At 40.3% G+C, this 20,714-nt stretch overlaps 1 pseudogene; it reads right to left on the reverse strand.

Moving 5' to 3' along the window:
• Window positions 1-648: 648 nt before the first annotated feature.
• LOC111185312 (inactive polypeptide N-acetylgalactosaminyltransferase-like protein 5 pseudogene) lies at window positions 649-18,248 on the reverse strand (annotated as a pseudogene).
• Window positions 18,249-20,714: the final 2,466 nt, after the last annotated feature.

Here is a 20,714-nt window from a genome sequence, read left to right on the forward strand (position 1 = left end):
TGCCAATCTAGGTGGCTATGTAGAAATATCTCATTGAGGTTTTAATTCATATTGCCCTGATTACTCAAGAAATTCAGTATTATTACTTTTATAATTTAAAATAATAAAGAAATATTAGATCAAGACCAGGACATATAATATCACAGAGAGATTCTTACATATTTCTACCCATGTATGTGAAATGACGTCTTGTTGTTACTGTCCCTATTTGTTTGAACTTTCAAATTAAAATGAAGCTGCATCTATATGTTCTCTCTATGTGCATTCTAAAGGTCCTGGCAAGGGGCTTAAACCATGGGGAGATGCACAAATGAAGGGGCCTGGCTTTGATGTAAAAATCTTTGACTGTTAGAGAAAAAAGGTAGCAGAGGATCTTGTGTGGTCCCCAGAACAGCTGCAGTCACATCACTTGGAAGCCCGGTAGTGGAGGAAGAGAATCCAAAAATTTGCCCATGGGAATGGGGGCAGAGAGAGGTGTTTGCCACAGACGGGCAATCTTTGTGGGAGGAAGATAGATCTAGGGGGGGAAAAAAAGACTTCTTGTGCTGGTTGATTTACTTCTGAGAAACTTGAGTTTCCCTAGAGATTAAAAAAAGAGTAAGTGCAAGTGTAGCAGCTTAGAATGAACAAATTGAGAATGGGGTCTGAAAATGGGTGGGTGAACAGCTGAAGGTTGCCCTAATTTAAGGAAAAGTACAAAAATTGGTATCTGGAAAGCAGCAGAAGGCTTCTTTAGAAGCCAGTCCCTCTCTGTACTCTCACTCACCTATCCAAACCAGGGACGTATCCTTCACCTTGTATTCATCTAGCCAAATGTGCACCAGTCTGAGATTGTTATATACCAAGGCTTTTACAATTCCAGTGTGGTTTGCAAAGTGTTGCTTATCAATATGTCCTACTCGAGAGCAGGGGAGTATAAAGAGTTGGCCTCCATACATCCAGGTCCTTAGTGAAAGTTCCAAATTTTCTCCTCCCCAGAGATTTATGCCCTTGTACTTTCCGATTGCATTAAAATAATGCCTATTTATAGCACAACTTCCTCCAGTCATTGCAGGTGACCAGATAGGTCTAGTGGGTCCTTCTGGTCCATCCATCTCATAAGAGAAATCACGATCCCGTTTAAATTGCAGATACCAGTTGAAAGCTCCCCTGACAACAGGAGAGGACTGGTATTCCAGGGTCACATAATCACTGGCATCTATCAGAGGACACACCCCCATTTGGGGGTCCTTAGCAATGGCATTCAGCACGGGCTCCAGCCATACTTTAGTCACCTTGCAGTGGCTATCCAGGAGCATCAGAACGTCCCCTGAAGCACGCGATGCTCCAATCAGCCTTGCTCGAATCAGTCCCTCTCTCTTTTTGTTTCTTATTAATTTAATCTTTCCCCGAAAATTTTCCACATGGTAGTCTAGTTTCTTTTTCAAATCATCAAATTCCCTCATGTCATCTACCAAAATAATTTCTTCAAGGATATGCTGTGGAGTGAGGGTCATGACACTGGACACTGTCCGAAACAAGACATTAAATGCTTCATTGTGGAAACCAGTGACAGTCCTGGCACTAGGTAGGTTGGAAGGGTACTGCTTTTTTTTTTTTTTTTCCAAACATCTTTATTGGAGTATAATTGCTTTACAATGGTGTGTTAGTTTCTGCTTTATAACAAAGTGCATCCGCTATACATACATATATATATATATATATATATATATATATATATATCCCCATGTCTACTCCCTCTCTCGTCTCCCTCCCACCCTCCCTATCCCACCCCGCTAGGTGGACACAAAGCACAGAGCTGATCTCCTTGTGCTATGTGGCTGCTTCCCACTAGCTATCTGTTGTACAGTTGGTAGTGTATATATGTCCACGCCACTCTCTCACTTTGTCCCAGCTCACCCTTCCCCCTCCCCGTATCCTCAGGTCCATTTTCTAGTAGGTCTGCATCTTTATTCCCATCCTGCCCCTAGGTTCTTCATGCCTATTTTTTTTTTCCTTTTAGATTCCATATATATGTGTTAGCATATGGTAGTTCTTTTTCTCTTTCTGACTTACGGCACTCTGTATGACAGACTCTAGGTCCATCCACCTCACTACAAATAACTCAATTTCGGTTTTTTATGGCTGAGTAATATTCCATTGTATATATGTGCCACATCTTCTTTATCCATTCATCTGTCGATGGACAGTTAGGTTGCTTCCATGTCCTGGCTATTGTAAATAGAGCTGCAGTGAATATTGTGGTACATAACTATTTTTGAATTATGGTTTTCTCTGGATATATGCCCAGTACTGGGATTGCTGGGTCGTATGGAAGTTTTATTTTTAGTTTTTTAAGGAACCTATACTGTTCTCCATAGTGGCTGTACCAATTCACATTCCCACCAGCAGTGCAAGAGGGTCCCCTTTTCTCCACACCCTCTCCAGCATTTATTGTTTGTAGATTTTTGGATGATGGCCATTCTGACTGGTGTAAGGTGATATCGCATTGTAGTTGTGATTTGCATTTCTCTAATGATGAGTGATGTTGAGCATTCTTCCATGTGTTTGATGGCAATTTGTATAGCTTCTTTGGAGAAATGTCTGTTTAGGTCTTCTGCCCATTTTTGGATTGGGTTATTTGTTTTTTTGATATTCAGCTGCATGAGATGCTTGTAAATTTTGGAGATTAATCCTTTGTCTGTTGCTTCATTTGCAAATATTTTCTCCCATTCTGAGGGTCGTCTTTTCGTCTTGTTTATGGTTTCCTTTGCTGTGCAAAAGCTTTTCAGTTTCATTAGGTCCCATTTGTTTTTTTTCTGTTTTTATTTCCATTTCTCTAGGAGGTGGATCAAAAAGGATCTTGCTGTGATTTAGGTCAGAGAGTGTTCGGCCTATGTTTTCCTCTATGAGTTTTATAGTCTCTGGCCTTACAATTAGGTCTTTAATACATTTTGAGTTTATTTTCGTGTATGGTGTTAGGGAGTGTTCTAATTTCATTCTTTTACATGTAGCTGTCCAGTTTTCCCAGCACCACTTATTGAACAGGCTGTCTTTTCTCCATTATATATTCTTGCCTCCTTTCTCAAAAATAACGTGACCATATGTGTGTGGGCCTATCTCTGGGCTTTTTATCCTGTTCCATTGATCTATATTTCTGTTTTTGTGCCAGTACCATACTGTCTTGATTACTGTAGCTTTGTAGTATAGTCTGAAGTAAGGGAACCCGCTTCCTCCAGCTCTGTTTTTCGTTCTCAGGATTGCTTTGGCTATTCGGGGTCTTCTGTGTTTCCATAAAAATTGTGAAAATTTTGTTCTTGTTCTGTGAAAAATGCCATTGGTAGTTTGATAGGGATTGCACTGAATCTATAGATTGTTCAGGGTAGTATCGTCATTTTCACAATGTTGATTCTTCCAATCCAAGAACATAGTATATCTCTCCATCCGTTTGTATCATCTTTAATTTCCTTCATCAGTGTCTTATAGTTTTCTGCATACAGGTCTTTTGTCCCCTTAGGTAGGTTTATTCCTAGGTATTTTATTCTTTTTTTGCAATGGTAAATGAGAGTGTTTCCTTAATTTCACTTTCAGTCTTTTCATCATTAGTGTATAGGAATGCAAGAGATTTCTTGAGTAATAAGGGCAATATGAATTAAAACCTCAATGATCTTAGAGGAAATGGTTTCAATCTTTCACCATTGAGAACGATGTTGGCTGTGGATTTGTCATATATGGCCTTTATTAAGTTCCCTCTATGCCTACTTTCTGGAGGATTTTTATCATAAATGGGTGTTGAATTTTGTTGAAAGGTTTTTCTGCATCTATTGAGAGGATCATATGGTTTTTCTCCTTTAATTTGTTAATATGGTTTATCACGTTGATTGATTTGTGTATACTGAAGAGTCCTTGCATTCCTGGGATAAACCCCACTTCATCATGGTGTATGATCCTTTCAGTGGGCTGCTGAATTCCTCTTGCTAATATTTTGTTGAGGATTTTTCATCTATGTTCATCAGTGATATCCACCTGTAGTTTTCCTTCTTAGTGACATCTTTGTCTGGTTTTGGTATCAGGGTGATGGTGGCCTCATAGAATGAGCTTGGGAGTGTTCCTCCCTCTGCTATATTTTGGAAGAGTTTGAGAAGGATAGTTGTAAACTCTTTTATAAATGTTTGATAGAATTCATCTGTGAAGCCATCCTGTCCTGGGCTTTTGTTTGTTGGGAGATTTTTAATCACAGTTTCAATTTCAGTGCTTGAGATTAGTCTGTTTATATTTTCTATTTCTTCCTGGTTCAGTCTTGGAAGGTTGTGCTTTTCAAAGAATTTGTCCATTTCTTCCAGGCTGTCCATTTTATTGGCATATAGTTGCTTGTAGTAATCTCTCATGATCCTTTGTATTTCTTCAGTGTCAGTTGTTACTTCTCCTTTTTCATTTCTAATTCTATTGATTAGAGTTCTCCCTTTTTTTCTTGATGAGTCTGGCTATGGTTTATCATTTCTGTTGTTGTTGTCCCTGGATCACGGGACCCTGGCAGTGGTGGGATGCGTAGGGTCCTGGGAGAGGAGGTGTGGATAGTGACCTGTGCTCGCACACAGGATTCCTAGTGGCTGCACAGCAGCCTTAGCATTTCATGCCCATCTCTGGTGTCCACATTGATAGCCGCAGCTCGCGCCCATCTCTGGAGCTTGTATAGGTGGTGCCGTGAATCCCCTCTCCTCATGCACCCCGAAACAATGGTCTCTTGCCTCTTAGACAGGTCCAGACTTTTTCCCAGACTCCTTCCCAGCTAGCTGTGGCACACTAGCCCCCTTCAGGCTGTGTTCACGCAGCCAACCCCAGTCCTCTCCCTGGGGTCTGACCTCCGAAGCCCGAGCCTCAGCTCCCAGCCCTGCCCGTCCTGGCCAGGGGAGCAGACAAGCCTCTCAGGCTAGTGAGTGCTGGTCGGCACCGATCCTCTGTGCGGGAATCTCTCTGCTTTGCCCTCCACACCCCTGTTGCTGTGCTGTCCTCCACGGCTCTGAAGCCTCCCCCCTGTCACCCCCGTCTCTGCCAGTGAAGGGTCTTCCTAGAGTGTGGAAGCTTTTCCTCCTTCACAGCTCCCTCCCAGAGGGGGAGATCCCATCCCTATTCTTTTACCTATGTTTCTTCTTTTGCCCTCCCCAGGTACATGGGGAGTTTCTTGCCTTTTGGGAGGTCTGAGGTCTTCTGCCAGCCTTCAGTAGGTGTTCTGTAGGAGTTGTTCCACGTGTAGATGTATTTCTGGTGTATTTGTGGGGAAGAAGGTGATCTCTGCGTCTTACTCTTCCGCCATCTTGAAGGTCCTCCTCTAATTTTCTTAATACTTCTGTTTTTATCAACTGTTACATGATCAAGGGCATTGTCTTACCCCTTAAACTTATTGTTTCCAATGGTCTAAAGGTAGACCCACTGAATGACAGGGTGCTGGACAAGCCAAGCCTGGAAGTCAGAAGGGGGACTTTCAAATTATGCTCAGAAGAGAACCCAGGAGATGGTTGCCAGCATGTGGAACCCGCTGAAAGCTGCCAGAATGGAGGAGGTGTTTCCTTTTACACAGAGTTTATTTTTTTTTAAGGAAAATAGATAGGTAAATATTTTAAAACATATGTACTTAAATGAAATAATAGAAGCATGTATAAACTGGAGAGGTGAATCACTCAATTTGGGTGGGGTAAAATGGGCCTGTTTAGGTGAAAAGAATCAGGAGAGGCAACTTTTATAGCCATCTTTGTGTATTTTTATTATTCAAGTTGGATTGTAAATGGTGCATATCAATTCAACAGCCAATTAAGGAAAAGCAGCATTCCAAGGTGAAGGAAGTGTGTTATTAGTGTGAACAAGGTGATATTAGCATCGTATAATGTTGCCTAGATACAAAGCATCAAGTGGTGAGTGAATGAAATGTATCTGGAGGCAAAAGCCAGGGTCGTGTCACAGGGCGCTCATGACATGGTCTCCACTAAGGAGCTTGGTTCCATCCTGTGAACACAAAGAGGTCAGGAAGAGGCTAAAGAAAAGGTACAAATGGGTCAGCATTGCATTTTGGAAAGTGAACTGTCATAAACGTACGGATTATGGATCAAAGGAGGAAGAAATCACAGGCAAGGGAAACACTTGGCATGTTTTTGAAATTAGCTGGGCAAAATGTGAGGGAGTGGGTGGGGGAGAAAGCACTTGTACAAAAGGGAAAGCATAAGTTTAAAACTGTTTAGAAGGTGAAGTCTGTGTGTTTTGATGATTTATTGGATGTAGGTAAGAGGGAAGGATGGGGTAATCGAAGATGATACATTGTTCCCTGGAAGGATGGATATTATGTTGAAGAAGCAGGTGTGATTGTAGACTTTAGGGGGAGAGAGAATAAATTGGTTTGGAACATGGCCAGTGTCTAGGAGACACCTACCTAGGTGAAAGTATCTACTAAGAAAAAAACCCTATGTATATATATAGTGTATCTATATATATACTATATATATATAGTATATATATATATACACAATATATATTATATATATATATATATTCCATTCTCTAGAATTGGTACAGAGAACTTTTGTTCTTCAGTCATACACATACCAATTTACTTTTAGGACACATCTACGTGGAATTTTGAGGATATGTCCATGTTCATTTCAGATAAAATTGGTTTCAGAACATTCTAAGTCAATTTTTCTTCAAACATTTTAAACATTAGTCACATTGTTATCTGGCTACTCTATGAAGAAATTAAAATGCATATAAATGTTTGAACTGTAAAAGTGTAATTGAATACTGAGTACCTTCTGTCTGGCAAATAGCTTTAATGTGAAACTTAAAAATATTCATTAATAGAAAAAGATCTGTAAATGTATGAATAATTTTTCTGTGCTTTCTTATAAGATGTTTTTCAGTTTATATGCTCATTAGACAGTTCTGGATAAAGTTCACTTAGGATGACCGAAAAACCCTTGTCGTAAATACAAAGTTTGGCATTCGAAAGCTGTAACTTCTTGTTTTTAGTATGTGTTTTATTATTTTATTATATCTATTTATAATTAAGGACAGTTTTATCCAGTATTTTATTTGGGTTGGTAGAAGGCCAGGATAAATAATCCTAGGTTGGTTTTCAGTATAGTTTTTGGATCTCCCCTAATGGAGAAGTTACTAGTTATCCACCTGTGCTATACTCAGGGCCCATGTCTTAAAATGTAATTCTCTGTGCAGATTAGTGTCAAAGACAGTACTCATGCAGGGTCTTTTATAATCCCCACTTTTGTGTGCCATGCTTAGCTAACATGATTACACAGTTGTCTGCCACCACAGTCTTAAGTTGTGTGTACAAGTAAATGGTGTGAGCTAAGTTAATTTGATACTTAAAATAAATAAAAAGCCTACCTTTTTTGTTTCAAACACTAGGAATCATTTTAATTCATGTAGCTGCTATATTTTATTTAGTCAGTTGAAATATATAAATATATAAGGTATATAGAGCATTCCATTTCTCATTATGAGTTGAGGGAAGGGGGAAAAATAACCCCATGAGTCCTTTCTGTATAATTGAATAACTTTTAATCATTGTGAGTCCTAAATCCACATCTGTCGATTTGGGAGGGCCAACCCTTCCACTTCACAGCTGTGTGACTATTTAACTTACTGAGCCTCAGCTCCTTATCTGTAAGTTGAGGATAATACCATCTACTTACAGGCTTTCTTTGTGATTAATAGGGCAACATATTCAAAATACTTTCTACAGTTCCTTTCTTGATAAGTAAACTTTAAAGTTAAGAATGCATTAACTATTGCTTCCTTTTTTTGCCCTCTTACTAAAATCTACTTGGCCCTTCTAGCTCAAATGTCCTCTCTTACTCCAGGTTATTCAGTCAATCATGGAGGTTTCTTCCCACATGAGTTTTCCTGCAGTTAGGCTATATAACCACCAGGTGGTGATGTCAATCCCTTCTCTTCAACCACCTCAAGTTTTTCGTTTTTTGTTTTAATAACAGAATGGTGAGGAGTTTGTACCATCTCCTTACTTCATTTAAAAATACAATCTCGGGGAGACCTTCAAGATGACGGAGGAGTAAGACATGGAGATCACCTTGTTCCCCACAAATACATCAGAAATACATCTACATGTGGAACAACTCCTACGGAACACCTACTGAACAGTGGCAGAAGACCTCAGACTTCCCAAAAGGCAAGAAACTCACCATGTACCTGGGGAGGGCAAAAGAAAAAAGAAAAAACAGAGGCAAAAGAATAGGGATGGGACCTGCACTAGTGGGAGGGGACTCTGAAGGCAGAGGAGTTTCCCCACACTAGGAAGCCCCTTCACTGGCAGAGACGGGGGGGTGGGGGGGGGGAAGCTTCGGAGCCACAGAGGAGAGTGCAGCAACAGGGGCAAAGAGAGCAAAGCGGAGAGATTCTTGCACAGAGGTTTGGTGCTGACCAGCACTCACCAGCCTGAGAGGCTTGTCTGCTCACCCGCTGGGTCAGGTGTGGGCTGGGAGCTGAGGCTCGGGCTTCAGAGGTCAGATCCCAGGGAGAGGACTGGGGTTGGCTGCGTGAACACAGCCTGAAGGGGGCTAGTGCACCACAGATAGCTTGGAGGGAGTCTGGGAAAAAGTCTGAACCTGCCTAAGAGGCAAGAAACCATTGTGTCAGGGTGCGCAAGGAGAGGGGATTCAGAGCACTGCCTAAACGAGCTCCAGAGATGGGTGCCAGTGGTGGCTATCAGCGTGGACACCAGAGACAGGCATGAGATGCTAAGGCTGCTGCTGCTGCAGCCACCAAAAAGTCTGTGTGCGAGCACAGGTCACTATCCACACCTCCCCTCCCAGGAACCTGTGCAGCCTGCCACTGCCAGGGTCCCATGATCCAGGGACAACTTCCCTGAGAAAACACATGATATGCCTCAGGCTGTTGCAGCGTCACGCCGGCCTCTGCCACCACAGGCTCACCCCGCATTCCATACCCCTCCCTCCCCTCAGCCTGAGTGAGCCAGAGCCCCCTAACCAGCCACTGCTTTAACTCCCTCCTGTCTGGGCAAAGAACAGATGCCAGAGGGCAACCTACATGGAGAGGCAGGGCCAACTCCAAAGCTGAACCCCAGGAGCTTTGTGAACAAAGAGGAGAAAGGGAAATTTCTCTGTGCAGCCTAAAGAGCAGTGGATTAAATGTCCACAATCACCTTGATGTGCCCTGCATCTGTGGAACACCTGAACAGACAACGAATCATCCCAAAATTGAGGTGGACTTTGGGAGCAACTGTAGACTTGGGGTTTGCTTTCTGCGTCTAGTTTGTTTCTGGTTTTATGTTTATCCTAGTTTAGTATTTAGAGCTTATTATCATTGGTAGATTTGTTTATTGGTTTGATTTCTCTCTTTTTATATATATATATGTTTTTCCTTTTTCTCTTTTGGTGTTTATGTGTTTGCTTCTTTGTATGATTGTGTCTGTATAGTTTTGCTTTTACAATTTGTCCTAGGGTTCTGTCTGTCTACTTTTTTTTTTGTAGTATAGTTGTTAGTGCTTGTTATCATTGCTGGATTTGTTTTTTGGTTTGGTTGCTCTCTTCCTTTTTTCGTTTTTTTTTTTTTATATTTTTATATTTTTTAATTTTGATAACTTTTAAATTTTATTTAATTTTATTTAGTTATTTATTTTCTTGTTTCCCTTTTCTTCTGAGCTGTGTGTCTGACAGGGTCTTGGTGCACTGGCCAGGTGTCAGCCCTGAGCCTCTGAGGTGGGATAGCTGAGTTCAGTACATTGCTCCATCAGAGACCTCCCAGCCCCATGTAATATCAAATGGAGAAAGCTCTGCCAGAGATATCCATCTCAACACTAAGACCCAGCTCTACTCAACAACCAGCAAGCTACATTGCTGGACAACCTATGCCAAACAACTAGCAAGACAGGAACACAACACCACCCATTAGCAGAGAGGCTGCCTAAAATCGTAATAAGGTCACAGACATCCCAAAACACACTACCAGATGTGGACCTGCCCATCAGAAAGACAAGATCCAGCCTCATCCACCAGAACACAGGCACTAGTCCCCTCCCTGAGGAGGCCTACACAACCCACTGAACCAACTTTAGCCACTGGGGGCAGACACCAAAAACTACGGGAACAGTGAGCCTGCAGCCTGTGAAAAGGAGACCCCAAGCACAGTAAGTTAAGCAAAATGAGAAGACAGAGAAACACACAGCAGATGAAGGAGCAAAGTAAAAACTCACCAGACCAAACAAATGAAGAGGAAATAGGCAGTCTACCTGAAAAAGAATTCAGAGTAATGATAGTGAAGATAATTCAAAATCTTGGAAATAGAATGGAGAAAATACAAGAAATGTTTAACAAGGACCTAGAAGAACTAAAGAGCAAACAAACAATGATGAACAACACAATAAATGAAATTAAAAATTCTCGAGAAGGAATCAGCAGAGTAACTGAGGCAGAAGAATGGATAAGTGACCTGGAAGATAAAATAATGGAAATAACTACCACAGAGCAGAATAAAGAAAAAAGAATGAAAAGAATTGAGGAGAGTCTCAGAGACCTCTGGGACAACACTAAACACATCAACATTTGAATTATAGGGGTCCTAAAAGAAAAAGAGGGAGAAAGGGTCTGAGAAAATATTTGAAGAGATTATAGTTGAAAACTTCTCTAATATGGGAAAGGTAATAGTCCAGGAAGCACAGAGAGTCCCATACAGGATAAATCCGAGGTGAAACACATCAAGACCCATATTAATCGAACTATCAAAAATTAAATACAAAGAGAAAATATTAAAAGCAGCAAGGAAAAAGCAACAAATAACATAGAAGAGAATCCCCAAAGGTTAACAGCTGATCTTTCAGCAGAAACCCTGCAAGCCAGAAGGGACTGGCAGGACATATTTAAAGTGATGAAAGGCAAAAACCTACAACCAAGATTTCACTATGCAGCAAGGGTCTCATTCAGATTCGACAGAGAAATTAAAACCTTTACAGCCAAGCAAAAGTTGAGAGAATTCAGCGTCTCCAAACCAGCACTACAACAAATGTTAAAGGAACTTCTCTATGCAGGAAATCAAGAGAAGGAGAAGAACTACAATAACAAACCCAAAAAAATTAAGAAAATTGTAATAGGAACATACATATCTATAACTACCTTAAATGTAAATGGATTAAATGATCCAACCAGAAGACACAGACTGGCTGAATGGGTTCAAAAACAAGACCCATATATATGCTGTCTACAAGAGACCCACTTCAGACCTAGGGACACATACAGACTGAAAGTGAGGGGATGGAAAAAGATATTCCATGCAAATGGAAATCAAAAGAAAGCTGGAGTAGCAATTCTCATATCAGACAAAATAGACTTTAAAGACTATTGCAAGATACAAAGAAGGACACTACATAATGATCAAGGGATCAATCCAAGAAGAAGATATAACAATTGTAAATATTTATGCACCCGAAATAGGAGCACCTCAATACATAAGGCAAGTGCTAACAGCCATAAAAGGGGAAATTGAGGGCTTCCCCGGTGGTGCAGTGGTTGAAAGTCTGCCTGCCGATGCAGGGGACATGGGTTCATGCCCCGGTCAGGGAAGATCCCATATGCTGCGGAGCAGCTGGGCTCGTGAGCCATGGCCGCTGAGCCTGCGCGTCTGGAGCCTGTGCTCCGCAACGGGAGAGGCCACAACAGTGAGAGGCCCATGTACTGCAAAAAAAAAGGTGGGGGGAAATTGACATTAACACAAAATAGTAGGGGACATTAATACCCCACTTAACCAAAGGACAGATCAACCAAAATGAAAATAAATACAAGCTTTAAATGACACATTAATCTACATGGACTTAATTGATATTTATAGGACATTCCATCCAAAAACAACAGAATACATATGATAATCTCAATAGATGCAGAAAAAGCTTTCAACAGAATTCACCACCTGTTTATGATAAAGACCCTGTAGAAGGTAGGCATAGAGGTAACTTCCTCAACATAATAAAGGCCATATATGAGAAACCCACAGCCAACATTATTCTCAATGGTGAAACACTGAAAGCATTTCTACTAAGATCAGGAACAAGACAAGGCTGCCCACTCTCACCACTGTTATTCAACATAGTTTTGGAACTTCTAGCGACAGCAATCAGAGAAGAAAAGAAATAAAAGTTATCCAAATCCGAAAAGAAGTAAAACTGTCACTGTTTGCAGATGACATGATACAGTACATAGATAATCCTAAAGATGCTACCAGAAAACTACGAGCTAATCAATGAATTTGGTAAAGTAGCAAGATACTAAATTAATGCACAGAAATCTGCATTCCTACACACTAATGATGAAAAATATGAAAGAGAAATTAAGGAAATACTCCCATTTAGCAATGCAAGAAAAAAGAATAAAATACCTAGGAATAAACCTACCTAAGGAGACAGAAGACCTGTATGCAGAAAAGTATAAGACACTGATGAAAGAAATTAAAGATGATACAAACAGATGGAGAGATATACCATGTTCTTGGATTGGAAGAATCAACATTGTGAAAATGACTGTACTACCTAAAGCAATCTGCAGATTCAATGCAACCCCTGTCAAACTACCAATTCATTTTTCACAGAACTAGAACAAAAATTTTCACAATTCGTATGAAAACACAAAAGACCTGGAATAGCCAAAGCAACCTTGAGAAATAAAAACAGAGCTGGAGGAATCAGGCTCCTGGACTTCAGACTATACTACAAAGCTTCAGTAATCGAGACACTATGGTACTGCCACAAAAACAGAAATGTAGATCAATGGTACAGAATAGAAAGCCCAGAGATAAACCCACATACATATGATCACCTTATCTTTGATAAAGGAGGCAAGAATGTACAATGGAGAATAGACAGCCTCTTCAATAAGTGGTGCTGGGAAAACTAGACAGCTACTTGTAAAAGAATGAAATTAGAACACTCCCTAACACCATACACGAAAATAAACTCGCAACGGATTAAAGACCTAAATGTAAGGCCAGAGACTATGAAACTCTTAGAGGAAAACACAGGCCGAACACTCTCTGACATAAATGACAACAAGATCCTTTTTGACCCACCTCCAAGAGAAATGGAAATAAAAACAAAAATAAATAAATGGGACCTAATGAAACTGAAAAGCTTTTGCACAGCAAAGGAAACCATAAACAAGACAAAAAGACAACCCTCAGAATGGGAGAAAATATTTGCAGATGAAGCAACTGACAAAGGATTAATTTCCAAAATTTACAAGCATCTCATGCAGCTCAATATCAAAAAAACAAACAACCCAATCCAAAAATGGGCAGAAGGCCTAAATAAACATTTCTCCAAAGAAGATATACAGGTTGCCAACAAACATATGAAAGGATGCTCAACATCACTAATCATTAGAGAAATGCAAATCAAAACTACAATGCGGTATCACCTCACACCAGTCAGAATGGCCATCATCAAAAAATCTACAAACAACAAATGCTGGAGAGGGTGTGGAGGAAAGGGAATCCTCTTGCCCTGTTGGTGGGAATATAAATTGATACAGCCACTATGGAGAACAGTATGGAGGTTGCTTAAAAAACTAAAAATAGAACTACCATACAACCCAGCAATCCCACTACTGGGCATATACCCTGAGAAAACCATAATTCCAGAAGAGTCATGTACCACAATGTTCATTGCAGCTCTATTTACAATAGCCAGGAGATGGAAGCAACCTGACTGTCCATCGACAGATGAATGAATAAAGAAGATGTGGCAGATATACACAATGGAGTATACCTTCCAAAAATACTTAGGTAGCTGGAGAGGAGGTGGAGGATGGAAGTGCCTAACACAAAGCCCCTGTTCTTAGCAACTAGGCAACACGCCTCTACCAGCTTTCATGATGAAACAAGGAAGAGGCTAGCCCAAAATAAGATGCCTACGTGGACAGGTATCCCCTCCATGTCCATCTGCCCGTTTGACAGTTCTGATGTCATTTCATTCATTTCTATATTCATTCAGCTAATGTTCTATCAGCAGGGGATACAGCAGTCAAGAAAAAAAAGTCTCTTTTTGCAGAGTCTACATTATAGAGGAAAAGACAGGAAAAAATAGGGAAACAAGCAAATGTGTCCTAAGACAAGAGGTTGTATGTGCTACAGAGAATGTAATGGAAAAAAAAGTGGTGGTGAGAGGTGCTATTTGATACTCTTTGGTTAGGGAAACTTTTTTTAGTAATGAGGGAGTGAGTCACACATATCTATGGAGAAAGAGCTCTCTAGGTAGAGAGGGGACAGTACAGACATGCAACACCTTGAGGAAAGAGTGTTCCGGAAACAACAGGGAGGCTGGTTTGGCTGGAGCAGAGGTGGGAGTGGTGGACAAGGGGGCCAAAGATAGCAGAGGGAATCGGGACTTGAGGACTTCGTAGGCCCAAGTATGGACTGAGGTTTTCCTTGTGTGTGGGATGGGAAGCTGAGAGTTTTTTAAACAGAAGAGTGGAGACCAGGCTGACTTATCTTAGAGAAAGATCTTTCTGGATTGTGAATTAATCTGGAGAGTGGATTGAGTTTGCTAAGACTGGACATTAGGGCAGCTCATGCAATAGACTAGGTAAGACATCACTTCATCAAGTGGGTTCGTCATAGGTGGTTTGACTAACGTGCCAGGAGTTCATTTGGTGAAAAGTGTGAGGGCTCTGAGTGTATTTTGAAGGCTCAGATGACAGGACTAGGTTTGGGATGTAAGAGAAAAAGAGACAGATAAAGAGAAAAAGAGACAGATTAAGGAAAAGCATCAAGTTGTTGCCATGCGTAACTGAACAGCGTTTACCGAGATGTGGAGCCTTGTGACTTGGGGGTGGAGAGAGCTGGTCTATTTTAGACACGTTAAATTCGACGTCTGCGTCCCCTAGATCTGAGGTCTGCAAACTCCTGTCCACCAGGCAGGTCTGCTTCACTTATTGTCTCTGTAGACCCACAAACTAAGGATGGTTTTCACATTTTTAAATAGTTGAAAAGTAACTATTAATAAGTACTATTTTGTAAAATGTGAAGTTTACATGAAATTCACATTTCGCTGCCCATAAATAAAGTTGGTAACATAGTCACACTTACTTGTCTACGGCTGTTCGCCTGCTACACCAGCAGAGTGGAGTAGTTGCAATAAAGACCACACAGCCCGCAAAGCTGAAAATATTTATCATCTGGTCTTTTACAGAAGAAGCTGCCCACCCATGACCCTGATGGTCCACTCCTACAACATGCTAGCTTGAACTGTAGGAAAGTTGAGCAGTAGCTTCTGCATCATCCCCCATCAAGAAAGTCATGATTTTTGCTCACTTCTTTAAAGACCTTAGTCATGAAAAGACTGAGCATACCTGTGAGTTTTAATGGGAACATCAGTGCCTTCAACAAAAGTAGATTACTTATGGTGAATATAAACTTCTCTTAGGACAAGGAAATAATTCATATAAGCATCCTCTGAATTCTCTAAACTGCATTATGTAATGTCTGGCTTATTTGGCCCAGAGAACAGCTGTCCTGGCCAGGAAGGACCACTTTTTCACATAGTGTCTGACACAACTGCTGTGCTGTCCGTCTCTTGAGATGATGTTGCAACACCAGAAGTGGATTTTCTACCATTTTGGGATTTGCTAAGCCCAAGGGAGAAATTCTTTTTTATTGAATAGTAGTTTTTCCTCCCTCTAACTCCTAACTAGGGTAAATGAACTGAACCCCATTTATTTTTAGAAACCAATGCCAATAATATTGTTATTATTAAAAAAATTAAAAAGAGACTTCCATTGCCCCAAACTAAGTATAGTTGATAATTTGGAAGACTTCAAATGGTCTTTATTTTCTACGAGTTGAGTGTTCAAGGACACAGGAATATGCTGCAAAGTCTAATTTCCTCTGAATTTATTCCATATTATTTTAAGGTATTCACTAATTTCACATATACAGAACTGCTTTATATATATATGTGTGTGTCTGTGTGTGTATACACACACAGACACACACATACACACACATGAAAAACTGAAAATATATTCAATATGTGAAAAGACACTTTCTTTAAAACCTTTTATATCTAGTGGAGCTATTTTTCCCCTTTCTATAAAAAAGAGACATAGAGAAGGAGAAATGATCAAATCCCCAGCAGCATGGTAATACCTGCTGGGCTGCTCTGACAGTGGCAAGACTCCTGTAAAGCCTCCTTAGTGTGTGAGATCTAGCCTTCATAAAAATGAGTCAGGGCTTGCTCTGTGACCGGTAAAGCCTTCCATTTCGTGAGTTATTTTTAACTTTAAAAAATATCAATTTCTGTGAATTTTGTGCTACTGAACCTGCTTCCTAGTACTTAATCGTGTAAGATCTTTTGAAAGGATATAATATACTCTTTGCCCTTTGAATATTTGATATGCTATATGAAAAATACACAACAGGCATCAGCAAATCTTTTGATTCCATTTTCACCTTGGCAGTGTTACATGAGACTGGACAAAATTAAATGCGTATATGCACGCCAGTGGCTATAAGCTGCGAAGTACAAGGAAGGGACCTTGGAATCTCAATGATTTAGAGTGTAGGGTGATTTTGTCCTCATCATTATACATAAAGTATTGCTCACATCATTACTATCCCCATCCTCGTCAGAAACATCAGCATTACTCTAGTATTCGTTAATCCACCATATGGACCTGAAACTTCGTTAGTTATCGTACAGATGAATACTTTCATCTTTCCTTATTTTAATGATTTTTTGGCCTTTAAATTTGATACAAGCAAAATACTATTAACATTTTATTGCTGATAATCCCACCAGTAACATCTGATAATTAAGTGGAGTTATGTCAGAAAAGCCAAGGGTTCCATTAGCTAAGTAGGATGACCCATAAAAAGGCAATAAATTTTAGAGCCTGTCTGTATGGATGATTGGATTGTTAATTTTACAGGTCACTTGCTAGAGCATGAATAGTATGTAACTGGTCTGTTCTACAGAGATAGATGATTATGAGAGTGGATAAAAAACCCTATCACATCAACTGTGATAAATTCATATGATCACCTGCTCCATGAGCCTTAGTTTTCTGTATTTTCCTAGCATTTCAGAAACTTTTTTTTTTTTGCGGTACGCGGGCCTCTCACTGTCGTGGCCTCTCCCGTTGCGGAGCACAGGCTCCGGACACACAGGCCCAGCGGCCATGGCCCACGGGCCCAGCCGCTCCGCGGCATGCGGGATCCTCCCAGATCGGGGCACGAACCGGCGTCCCCTGCATTGGCAGGCGGGACTCCCAACCACTGCGCCACCAGGGAAGCCCTTCAGAAACTTTTGATCAATTATTTGACCTGTAATGAAATTTTCAAAATGCAGCAGAGATTCCAGTTTATCAGTAATTTTCAAATTGCTCTGGGTGTATTTATCATGAACCTGGGAAGAGATTTTTCAGAAGTCAGGATGGAGCACGGTAGAGCCTTTTATAATAAAATGGTTCAAATAGTTGAAGCAGAGTTTCCTGCTGTGTGAGGGCTGGGCTTTCAGTTCATCTTGCTGTGGCTGGTTGCTGGTTATCTATTTGCATCTGCTGATGGTCCAGGAGCTTCTTCAGAAAAATCACATGTTCCATTCACAGCTGTAGTTTACATATGACAGGTTTACAGAGAAAGAGGGCAGAGGTCGTCATGGTCAAAGAAGCAAGGAGACCCAGCATATAGGGACTGGCTGTAGCGAAGAGGAGAAGGAAGTCAGTGCGATAAACTAGGTGTATCCATAAGACAATCATTTTAGGAGAATGCTGTTTACAGCACTCGAGGAAATATGAATTGGCTTGGGGAGGGTGTAGTGTGGATGTGTGGCCCAAGAAAGCTTGGAATAATTCCAAGACATAAAACATCAAGCGCTATTGCATCTCGGGGCTCAAGCTACCCTACTGTGCACACATGGAGAGAGAGCTTTCTCCTCTCTTGGCCGAGCTGTCCTGTCACTGTGCATTTTGTAAGCCTCACTGGTTGGGGGATTGTCAGTTTCGGGCCTCAGGGAGATCTGTGATCTGAGGGGACCCTGGAACAAAGAAGCCTGGGACGTGATGGGGGCAGGTGAGACACCCTCTAGGACTGTTTAGAGATGAGGAAAACTTTGTGTCCTGCTTGAGCAAATGGGAGACAGAGAGCTGAGAATCCAGGTATTTGCTTTATGGTGCTCTAATTTCTTACCTGAATACTGGGGAGCCTGTTTGGTGGCAAACCCAAGACTGCCAGAATCGATGACCCATTCCCTAAATCTTAGCTAGAGAGGCTTTGGCACAAATCTTGTCGTTGATGTTCATAAAGATGAAGTCATATCATTTCAAACTGATCCATCTGTAAAATTGCTTAATCTTTACAATTTAGTAGGAAAATTTATAACAGCTGGAATATTAGAATGTTTTCCTCTTTTATTTTTTAAAATTTATTTTTATTTATCTTTGGCTGCGTTGGGTCTTTGTTGCCATGCGTGGGCTTTTCTTTAGTTGCGGCGAGCGGGGGCTACCCTTCCTTGCGGTGTGCGGGCTTCCCATTGTGGTGGCTTCTCTCGTTGCAGAGCATGGGTCTAGGTGCATGGGCTTCAGTAGTTGTGGCACGCAGGCTCCAGTAGCTGTGGTGCACGGGCTCAGTAGTTGTGGCTCACGGGCTGTAGAGCACAGGCTCAGTAGTTATGGCACATGGGCTTAGTTTCTCTGCGTCATGTGGGATCTTCCCGGACCAGGGGTCAAACCCATGTCCCCTGCATTGGCAGGGAGATTCTTAACCACTGCACCACCAGGGAAGCTCTCCTCTTTTATTGGTAACTGAATTTAAAAGGCAACTTTCTTTTTTTAAATTTTATTTATTTATTTAAATAGAATTTTTTAAAAATTAAAGTATAGTTGATTTACAGTGTGCTAACTTCTGCTGTACAGCAAAGTGATTCAGTTATACATATATATATATTCTTTTCCATTATTGGTTTATCACATGATATTGAATATAGTTCCCTGTGCTCTACAGTAGGATCTTGTTGTTTATCCATCCTGTATATACTAGTTTGCATCTGCTAATCCCACACTCCCAGTCCATCCCTCCCCCACCCCCTCCCCCTGGGCAACCACAAGTCTATTCTCTTTATCTGTGAGTCTGTTTCTGTTTCGTAGATAGGTTCATTTGTGTCATAGTTTAGATTCCACATATAGGTAATATCATATGGTGTTTGCCTTTCTCTGTCTGACTGACTTAATACGATAATCTCCAGGTCCATCCATGTTGCTGCAAATGGCATTTATAAAAGGCAACTTTCTGAATGAAATATGAAGGAACCTAAAAGATTATTCTTACTGTTTAATTTCAAATGTTCTCTAAGAATCATTCACAAAGTCTCAGTTTTTAAAAATTGGGACATATGTCAGATGAATTATTATGCATTTGAAAAAGCAAGTGAAAGACGGGGAAGAGGAATTTCAGTTGGAAAGTTATTTGTTGACTTGCTTCTATTCAGTAATTTTCTGGCCTTGATTATAAATGCCAGGCTTTTTTCCCCGAACCTCCTACATTATTCCAAAAGTTTTTTGTTAATTAATGTCAAATTCTTTGTTAACAGGAATAGAGCTAAACATGTTTCTTTTAACTAAAAAATGACAGATTGCAATTATAATGTACAGTTTCAGACTTTATCATTTTATATAACAAGCTTTAATAATTTTTAATTCTCTATGTTTATATATGCATATGTGTATTTGTATATATATACATACATATACACATATATTAACAATTTATTGGGATGAACCAATCTTTTTCTGAAACTATTGAAAAGTTTCTAGTTGATAATAAACATTAAAAATAAAACAAAAAACTGCATACAACAGAAATGAAAAGAGCAACTTCAGAAAATATAATTGCCTTATCTGTAGGGATTTAATAAGATTATGTTGAATATATCCTGAAAAATAAGAAAGGAACTCAAGAATGATAAGCAAGAAAAAAAATTAGTAAGATAACCAACCTTTTGAAAATCATTTTGTAAAATGCATCTACTTTAAATACAATTTTTTTAAAAAAAGTCAAAGCAACAATGTTTCCTTTTTATTAGGCAGGAAAGGAAAATCAGAAAGATGATAACATATTTGATGAATTAAAACATCTGCCTATAAGACAGATTTTAACAATGAGAGGCATTGTTAGAAAAATGTGATAGAAAAACAAGTGAGAAAATCTTTAAGTGGACAAACTAGGTACAAATCTGAGACTTCTGTTGGGATTTCATCATTGCCTTCCAGCTTTGAAAATTGAGTCCTAGAAGAGCACAGTATACTGGGACACAGTTCAGTCAGTGATGGGTCAGTGGTTTACCCAGGTGTCAGTCACTTTCAGGGAAGTAAGGGTTTCAGGGTCTCCCTCAACTTTGGTCCATGATCACTATGTTTAGAGAATCAGAAGTAGTCCTGACTGAGTAACCTAATGAGGCCGCAGCATCCACATACTGAAATCCGCTGGCTCACACTGGCCAGCCTTTCATCTGCAGTCTTCTCTGGGTACAGACATTTGCTTTAATTTTCCTGTGTTTTATTTCCTATGTAAAAACATTTTGATAGTGCTAGTAAATCTGCTTTAATTAAGTATCACCCATGAACCCAAATAAATGATGTGGTTTACAGTATTAAAGAGGCACCTTTTCTAGCCCTTCAGTGATATGTTGATAAGAACAGTAATAGGGCTTCCCTGGT

The sequence above is a fragment of the Delphinapterus leucas genome, chromosome 6 (assembly GCF_059928025.1).
Source record: "Delphinapterus leucas isolate spDelLeu-1000000601 "Yukka" chromosome 6, BTC_Dleu_Yukka2, whole genome shotgun sequence".
Taxonomy (NCBI): domain Eukaryota; kingdom Metazoa; phylum Chordata; class Mammalia; order Artiodactyla; family Monodontidae; genus Delphinapterus; species Delphinapterus leucas.